This window comes from Ixodes scapularis, unplaced genomic scaffold, assembly GCF_016920785.2.
Source record: "Ixodes scapularis isolate PalLabHiFi unplaced genomic scaffold, ASM1692078v2 PGA_scaffold0__279_contigs__length_252992795, whole genome shotgun sequence".
In the NCBI taxonomy this organism is placed as follows: Eukaryota; Metazoa; Arthropoda; class Arachnida; order Ixodida; family Ixodidae; genus Ixodes; species Ixodes scapularis.
In genome coordinates, this window is record NW_024609835.1 from 182,311,339 (window position 1) to 182,320,718 (window position 9,380).

The window sequence follows — 9,380 nt, forward strand, 5'->3', positions numbered from 1 at the left end:
TGTTTCGACTTTAAAAATCGCTCAAAGCTTGCACAAGCCCTGGCTTACAACTACTATTAAAATATCTATTAAAAAAAAACAAAAAAAAAAAAACGTCCGGACAGGCGTGCTTTTCACTTAGACTCGGAACATGCCTGGACCGTTTTTCATAGTCACTCAATCACATGTAAACAAGAAATAAAAAACCGCAAAACAAATATTTTATGACGAGGATGTCTCAAACATGCTTCGAACTCACGCAAAAAAAAAATTTTGAAAGTAATTAATCCTAAACCTTCACAAGTATTGCGAAGCGTTTCTTGTGGTGACGGGTCTTTCTTGGGCCCACGCCAATTGGCCGCTGGGTTTAACACCATTTTTAGCAGTGTTTTCACTGAGGAGGATGACTTCCCTCAGCCAGTCGCTTTGCCATCCCATGCTGAATGTATTATGCAGGACATTTTTATCACCAGTCACGAGGTCGAATGTGCCATTAATCGTTTGAACGCTAACTCCAGCCCGGGCCCTGATGGAATATCAACCAAACTCTTGAAATTAACCAAACACGCACATGGGGTTCTGCTGGGTAGGCTGTTTCAATAATCCCTCCCCTCTGGCGAAATACCTGACGACTGGAAACTTGCCCACGTTATCCCCATTTTCAAGTCCGGTGATAAGAATTCTTTTAACAACTACAGGCTTTTTCGCTAACCTGCGTGGCATGCAAACTCAAGGAACATATACTTTCATCCAAGGTTATGACTCATCTACCCAGTAGCAACCTCATCTTTCTGAAGCAGCATAATTCCAACGCGAGCATTCTTGTGAAACCCAGCTGTTCAAATTAATTCATGACCTTCATGTTTCTGTTTATTCCTCACGTCCCGTTGATGCTGTGTTTATTGATCTTTTGACCGGGTCCCCCACAACAGATTGATATACAAATTGGGTACTTTTAATATAACCGAATTAGTTATTAAATGGATAGCGAGCTTTTTATCAAATCGGTCTCAATCTGTCGTGATTAATAAACCTGTCTCCTCTCCCACACCGGTAAAGTCTGGCGTCCCACAAGGTTCGGTTCTTGGTCCGGTATTGTTCCTTCTCTATATAATTGACCTTCCCGCTAACATGCAGTTTACCATAGCCTTTTCGCGGATGATTGCGCAATTTATCGCCCCATATCCACTCCTTTAGATGTGTGCGTACTCCAGCGCGACCTTGAAATAATCAGACAATGGTGCATCACTTGGTTGATGCAAATCAACATTGCAAAAACAAAGTCTGTAACTTTCACCACCAAAATGAATGTTGATCGACACGCGTATGCAATTAGAGAGAACCAGATTGAAAATGTCACATCAATAAAATATCTCGGCGTCCACCTTTCAGCTAACCTATCATGGAATCTTCATACTGAGCATATTATCAGCAAAGCGTCTAAAGCTCTAGGATTTCTTAAGCGTTCATTGTTCCAGGCTAATAAGTCAACTAAATGTCTTGCGTATTTCTCGTAAGATCGCAGTTGGAGTACGCGTCCATTATTTAGCACCTTCATCATATGTATCTAACCAATGATATTGAGTTACTTCAAAATAAAGCCGCCAGGTTCATAGCTAAGGATTACTCCCGATACTCAAGTGTGACTAACATTAAACATTCCCTCAACCTTTCGCCACTCCATCGTCGTAGATATATTTCCCGCATGTCCCTCTTCCACAAGCTATACCATGGTTCCTCTGCTTTCAGAGATTCATACATCCAGCCTCCTCATCATACCGCATCCCACGTAGATCACCCCTTCAAAGTACGCCCCATTTTCGCTCGTACCTACCTATTCAAAAACTCTCCCCTCCTCCTTGCTGTCTCCGATTGGAACAGCCTACCCAGCGATATTGTGTCGCTCACCTCAGCCCAGATGTTTACCAACGCCCTAACCAATGTATAATGATGTATGTAGTTTTTGCTTGCCTAATTTTCACTACGCATTTTTTTTTTTTTGTTATTATACGTTCCGCCAACGTCATCTTTTTTGTCACAAAGTTCACTACTTTTGTCTATGATTGCCCCCCCCCCCTCCCTATGTAATGCACGAAAGCGTTTTTAGGGTAAATATATAAATAAATAAAATATGTTTTTTGGTTTTTAAATATTACTTTAAAAAATATTGTAGGGAAACTTACAGACTAAGTTTGGCTAAATTAGCTCTCGATTTCCGTTGTACACAAATTTTTAGCTCCATTTTACTGTGCGTCCCAATATTTCGGTCCTCCGGTGACAGGTCACGTAGACGACGATTCTTTTATGGCACTAACGTTTGAAACTGTTTGCGAGATGAATAAGGGTCGAACTGGTTTATCGACGAAAAGGCAAACAGCGCACAGTAAACGGGGACTAAAGGAAGTGCAAACAGGACAAGCGCTGCCCTCTAATGAAATTTAATTACATGAAAATAAAACAAAGAACACAGCAACTCCGCCTACGTCACATGATACATTCACCACGTGTCCAAAAAAACAATCTTTTTACTACTCAGGCCCAGTGACGTTTGGCTTACGCAGTTCGCGCCTGCTTTGATAATTGCATGCGCCTCTAAAATTTGTCTATTCACTCTGTCCCTTCCATTGCCAATAATACCAGTCTTACTGAAGATAGGTTTGCAGCCACGTCCATGACAATGCAATGGCAAATGCCCCCCTACTGAGCACCAACGACAAATCATGCTCCCGCAGTCTGTGATTAACACATCTGCCCGTCTGACCGACGTAGGCTTTTCCACACGTTAGTGGAATCGTGTAAACAACTCCCACCTTGCAAACAACATATTGATTCTCATGCTTCACCGAGCAACGGGGCCTTTGTCCTTATCGGCAACTCTCGCGCATAGTTACGCCAGCTTACACGGAGCGGAAAACACCAATGGCACATCGTACCTCAAGGGAACTTTCTTCAAATTGTGTTAAATTTTATGGGGGTACGGTATTACAAGCGGTCTCTTATTGGCATTTCCCGCCGGGGACGGGGTTCCCCCTTGAGTTTCTTTAACAAACCCTCCGGAACGCTCAATAAAAGCGAAGTTGGCAAACCTGCCACGGTCAGTCTCTCAACCTGCCGGGAAAAAATATTGTTAACGACATAATGACATCACTTCTCGGGTGCAGCTTGTAGGCAAGACGAGGCAATGCTTCTCTTGACCAGCTTAGAGTGCGATGAATCATACGGAAGAAGACCCTTTTTTGAGCGTGGGTGATAAGACCAGCAAACATATTTAGTAATGAATTCAAATCTCAAATCCAAAAAGCGCTTGTCCTGTTTGCACTTCCTTTAGTCCCCGTTTACTGTGCGCTGCTTGCCTTTTCGTCAGTATGAACCAACTAACCCACATCGCCACCCTCATTTGGTTTATCGAGTCTTGCTCTGTTGTTATTCATCAGGCTTAGATAGAATCATCAAACCGGTGATTACAGAAAATTGATGCTTATCAAGTGAAAAAGACGTCACAACTTGGAGATGGAGGATATGGTTTGTCTTTTGCAGTCTTATGGGTGTTAAGCAACCCTCGTCTTGATTATGTTCTCCATAGTGCGTCTAACTACAAGAGGTTCAGAAATTCACGTATTCATATAGCTTGGTATTGTGAGTTTACATTAGTCAGCTGGTAGCGCACTATTAGATTAGACATAACTAGTTGGCGGCAGGACAGTAGCCCGGAAATTAAATATGTGAAAACGCACAAGATAGTTGTAGTGACTCGTAGATTGGAAGCCAAAACGTTGAATAATTTTTATTCAAGAGACACACGCATTTATATAGTAGCTGTTATCAGGTCTCTGCAGACCACGTGACATAACATCGCAGATTCGAGGCCACGTTATTACATTTTTCCTCTACAATTCCCAACTCATCACTTCCGGAAATTTTCGGACACAAAATGCTCGGGTGGCCGCCGTGAACGTTCGCTCCTTCGCACAACACTGTCCGTTGGTGCGTCTGGCTGGATGCTCGGCGTTGGCGACTGCGACGCGACTTCTGCAGTCGGCGGGGTTCCGGTTGGGGTGTTGACCTCATTGTCACTTGGCTTGTCTTGGGGTGGAACTGCCACCATCAGTGGCACCTGAGAAGTCTCCATTGCATTGTTCTCGGCCGGTCCTGCACAGTCAGGCACTACAGTTTCAGGGTTCGAGATACCATAAGGACGAGCGCGAATGTGGTCAACATGCGTAAACCTGCCCTGATCACCAACCCTTACTAAGTACGTCACAGGGCTAACATTTTGCACAACCCCGTCATTCCAAGACACTTCTTTCCCCCTCACCGTTTTGAAAAAAAACAAAGTCATCAACCGCAAAAAAGCGGTCTGCCGCTCGTTAATAATCTCGTTGTTCTTTTACCATGACCTGTTTGCCTCGCATGTCAGCAACAAAGTTAGGTTTTAGTAGGGTTAGTCTTGCACGCGGCTGCCACTTCAAAAACAACTCAGCCGGTGATTTTTGTCGTGACGCTGTTAGGTGTGTTTTGGTAACTTCAAGTACCTATCGAGGCCTTCTTGGAGCGAAATCGTCACTCCTCTTAGTTTCTCTTCTAACACTTGTTTTAGAAGCGCCTTCTTGGTTGTCTGCACCAGCCGTTCGGCAGCTCCATTCGAGGCCGGGTGGTATGGTGGCGTCCTGGTGTGTTTAGCCTTGTTAAAAACTAGGAACTCAGCAAACTCTTGTGAAACAAATTGCGGCCCGTTATCGCTTACAAGTCCCTTTGGCAACCCGTACGCAGCAAATGCGCTCCTTAGCTTTTCTATTGTCTTGGCCGCTGTGGTAATACCCATTGCCCACACCTCAACCCATTTCGAGAACGAGTCCACAAGTACCATGAAAGAGTTCGATTCCTTTGATACGAAATCGGCATGAACTCTTTGCCAACACCCCGCTGGGTATGTCCAAGGATGCAGCGCTACGGGTTGTAACGCGGGTCGTACTGCCTGTTAAATAGCGCCACTGTTGTACATACTCTTCTACGTTTTTATCCATACCCGGTCTCCAGACGTAGCCCCTTGCCAGCATTTTCATCCGGCTGGTGCCTGGGTGACCCTCGTTGAGCTGTGCTAAGACAGATTTCTGTAGCCTTTTTGGCACAACCGACTCCCGTTCCCCAGGTTAACAGCCCTGTTCTAAGGAAAGCTCATTTCGACGGACCAAATAAGACTGTAGCTCAGGGTCAGAAACCTGGCCTGGTCACCCATTTAGCGTGAACTCCGCCACTTTAGTCAATGTTAGATCTCATTTCGTTGCTTTTGCTACGTCTGCGGCTGTAAGGGATGTATAGGAAAACGCTGAAAAACACTCGGCCGACTCCTCGGCCCCAGAGACAGCTCTTGGAAGCCTTGACAGCGCATCAGCCACTTCCACATTTCGCCCTTTACGGTATTTCAGCTTATAACGATACGCTGCCAGAATTAACGCCCACCTCTTCATTCTGGCCGCCGCCAGTGGTGGGATGGGTTTGTCATGGCTGGTGATCTGTGTAGAGGACAAAATCGCGTCCATACAAAAATCGGTGGAACTTTTTCAGCCCAAAAATGAGAGCTAACGCTTCCCGTTCGCACTGAGCGTAGTTCTTTTCAGCGCTCGTAAGCGTTCGCGATGCGAATGCGACAGGTCGTTCGTCACCCTCAGGTGTCACATGAAAAATGACTGCTCCCAACTCGTAGGCTGACGCGTCGCACATGAGGCCTATCGGTTTACGCACATCGTAGTATGTCAATGCACTGCTGCTCACGAGCAGATTTTTTTCGCCAGAAACGCTTTACTCCACTCTGGTGTCCAGGACCACTTTTGACCCTTCTTTAAGAGGTTATACAGTGGTTCTGCCACACTGGACGCGTTTTTTTTTAGGAATTTAGAGTATAAAATTAACATCCCTAGGTAGGCCTTCTGTTCAGTGACACAAGTGGGTGCGGGGGCTTCCTTTGCTGCCTTTACCTTAATACCTTAAACTCTGTGGGGTAAATCCCGTGACCATAAACTTTGTGACCTAGATACGTCATGGTGTCTTTGAAGAATTTGCATTTTTCTTCTTTTAGCATTACGTTAACCTCACTCAATCGCTTTAAAACTAACCCCAGCTTCCGTTACCAATCGTCGATGTCCACCCTTGCAATAATGACGTCGCCTATGTAACACCCGATGTTTGGTATGCCCTTAAGTAATTCATTCATGAAAGATAGGAAAATGGCTGGGGCACTAGCCACACCAAATGGAAGCCTCTGGAACTCGTAAAGCCCCATGTGAGTGTTTACCGTCAAGAGTGGCCTGGACTCTGGGCTCAGTGACACCTGTTGGTACGCTGATGACAAGTCTAGTACCCAAAAAAAAAACACTACCACCACCAATGGCTGTAAACACGCCATCGGCAAAGGATAGTGATCTGTCTTTAAGGCCGGATTGATTGTGACCTTATAGTCGCCATACAATCTCAAATCATCACTGTCCTTTTAGTGAACAATCACCAACAGCGTAGCCCAGTCGCTTTGCGACACCCTCTGAACAACGCCGTTTTTTTCTAGCTGGTTTAATTGCGTTTCGACAGCACTTCGCACAGCGAACGGTACAGAACGCGCTTTAAAAAAAAAACAAAAAAAACGGGCGTGCTGCTATCTTTTAACAAGATTCTTGCTTCGTAGTGATGATAACACCATGATATCCTGAAAACATGCCCGGAAACTTCTTACGCACTCCTTCCACCTGATCTTCCGCCGTGACACAATTCAGCAGTTTCCAATCTAGCTGAAGCCTTTCCCACTAATTACGCCCCAGTAAAAGTGGTAGTTTCTTTCCTTGATCTTTAACTACGATTCCTGGCAGAATCATGGCTTGATCCCGGTAGACTACAGAAAGATGACACTTCCCTTTTACGGGCAACCGGTCCCCCGTGTAGTACGTTTTTAAAACTGCGTGGCAGGGCTCGCAAGGCACCTGACCAAACTTTGCCGCGTACACACTTTCAGGAATGACTGTTACCGCTGCTCTAGTATCTACCTGCATGGTTACATCGCTTCCTTCTATTTTCATTGTTACACCGTAAGCCCGATCTAGGGAATCTGACACCATACTGCAATAGTACACATGAAGTTCCCTGTCATTATTAGATGACTCAACGAAGTTCGTGTTTCTTACTGCTTTCATAGTTTTGCCACACATTTTTTGTAAATGTGTGGCACTTCCTGCACTTGTAATTCTTGAACCAGCAGTCGCTCGACGGGTGCCTTTTCCCACATCGGCTGCATATTTCTTCACCTTTGCTGGTGTCTCTGTTACCGTAGTTTTGCTCTTTGGTCTTCTTACGCACTCCGACGGCGTTCAACGACAAGTGTTTGTTTTCGGCATTCCACAAGGCGGTCTGTGTCGCGGCAAATTCCCTGTCCATGGCAATTTTGCACGCCCCTTCAAATGTGAGAGTTTCCACCGCAAACAACGCGCGCTGGCTGCCTTCGCTTCGGAGCCCCGCAACTAGCCTGTCCATGTAGAGCTTCCTGTAAAAACTGACCGAAGTTACACTTGCGGGCGATGTGCTTCAACTCCAGTAGGAAGTCTCCCACGCCTCCTTGGTCTTGCTGTACTCTTCGATTAAACTTGCATCGCTCGGCGATCACCGAGCCCTTCGGACTGTAGTGATTTTGCAGCAGGGTCGTAACTTCAAGGAACGTCTTTTCCCCTGGCACTGCCGAAACAACCAAGTTCTTGAGCACTTCATAAGCGCCACCTCCAATAACCGTCAGAAATACTGGTAATTTCTTAATTTCATTAATGTCGTTTGCAGTTACAAAATTCTGGAATCTTTCAAGGTAGGAGTCAAAGTTTTGCTTTTTCTCGTCGATCTCATCTATTTTTCCTAGCCTTGACATGTCGGATTCAATAGGAGTAGTCCGATGCACTTATCGTTTGCAAGTCTTCCTCACTGCGACGATCCTTGACTGCACCATTGTCGGCGTTCCCAAGCTTGATCCTTGACTGTTCCCGACCTTTCGTAGCTGCCAGTCCGGTTCGCCGCTCCGCTACGGCCTCCGTAATCCCATCTTCGTCGCCAATGTAGTGACTCGTAGATTTGAAGCCAAACAATGAATAATCTTTAGTCAAGGGAAACACGCATTTATATAGTGGCTGCTACCAAGTCTCTGCAGGCCACGTGACATGGCATCGCAGATTCGAGGCCACGTTATCACAATAGTAGCGGGGTATTAGTATATCTACTTCCTTACAAAAAGGTCGTTTGTACCACGTGTTCCCTGCACAAACAAAAACTAATCAAGCGATCAAGAAAATTACTCTAAAATGTTATTAATTACAAGTAACTTGATTACTTGTAGTATGGACAGAAGGGTACACATAACAGTAATATATTGAGCATATTTTTGAAGCTATCTTAATCTAGCGCGTACGTGAAATCTGGTGCATTCGCGAACCCACTAAGCAGATATATCTTTTGCGACATTTAGTTTTTTCAGAATGTTTTAGTATTTTGAACGCTTTTGCTATGTGCCATTGTATCATGGCGCTTCAAAAATTATACAAAAAACATTGCTTGTGAACTCCGGTGTTGTCTAAAGGTGCTTTGTTTTTTTATATTGCTTTTTTATTTTTGTTGTTGTCACCATCACTTCATTTTCAAAGTACAAATGCAGAGATTTAAATAAAACGTATACACTTAACATATTTGTCAATGAGTTTGAGTTTTTAAAAAAATACTTATTTCTTAGCATATCACAGGAATATAATATGTACATGTATTTGCACATGCTGGTTTTAAATCTGCAATCAGTTTTAAATTACCTTACCTCAAGATAGCGATATGGCGAAACACATAATCTTGATAAGGTTATATCTTACGGGTCGTTCGGGTAATTTCTCATTAAACATCTTTCCTTCCGATTTTATATAGGAATTTGCAAACATTCCAAAACATAGCCTTCTCTATTCTTAAAAGCCTATCGATTCGCCATGGAGAGCCCGGCCGCCGGAAGAGGGCGTGAAGCAGCGAAAACAGGTTGCCGATATGGTAGCGCAGTGCCACTTCTGGGGTGACTAGGGAGCCAGCGCCAGCGCGAAACAGATCTGCGTTCTGATGTTTGCATTACCTCCGAGATCAAGGGACCGGGACGGAATCCGCGATTCTGCGATTGATGAGCGACGCGGCGCTGATCAATCGCAGCAGACGGCGTTGTCCCGGTCCCTTGAACTTGGTCCCGCCGTGTAGCATAGTGGTCCAGGAGAACATTGTCAGGACCCCCGCAATGTCATGACACTTGACAAGAGAGGAAAAGCCGAGAAAATTGCTTTCGAAGTTCCCCCTATACTAAATCCAGCAGTTTTGTACATGAAACTGACTATTTATAGAAACGCTAAAATTTC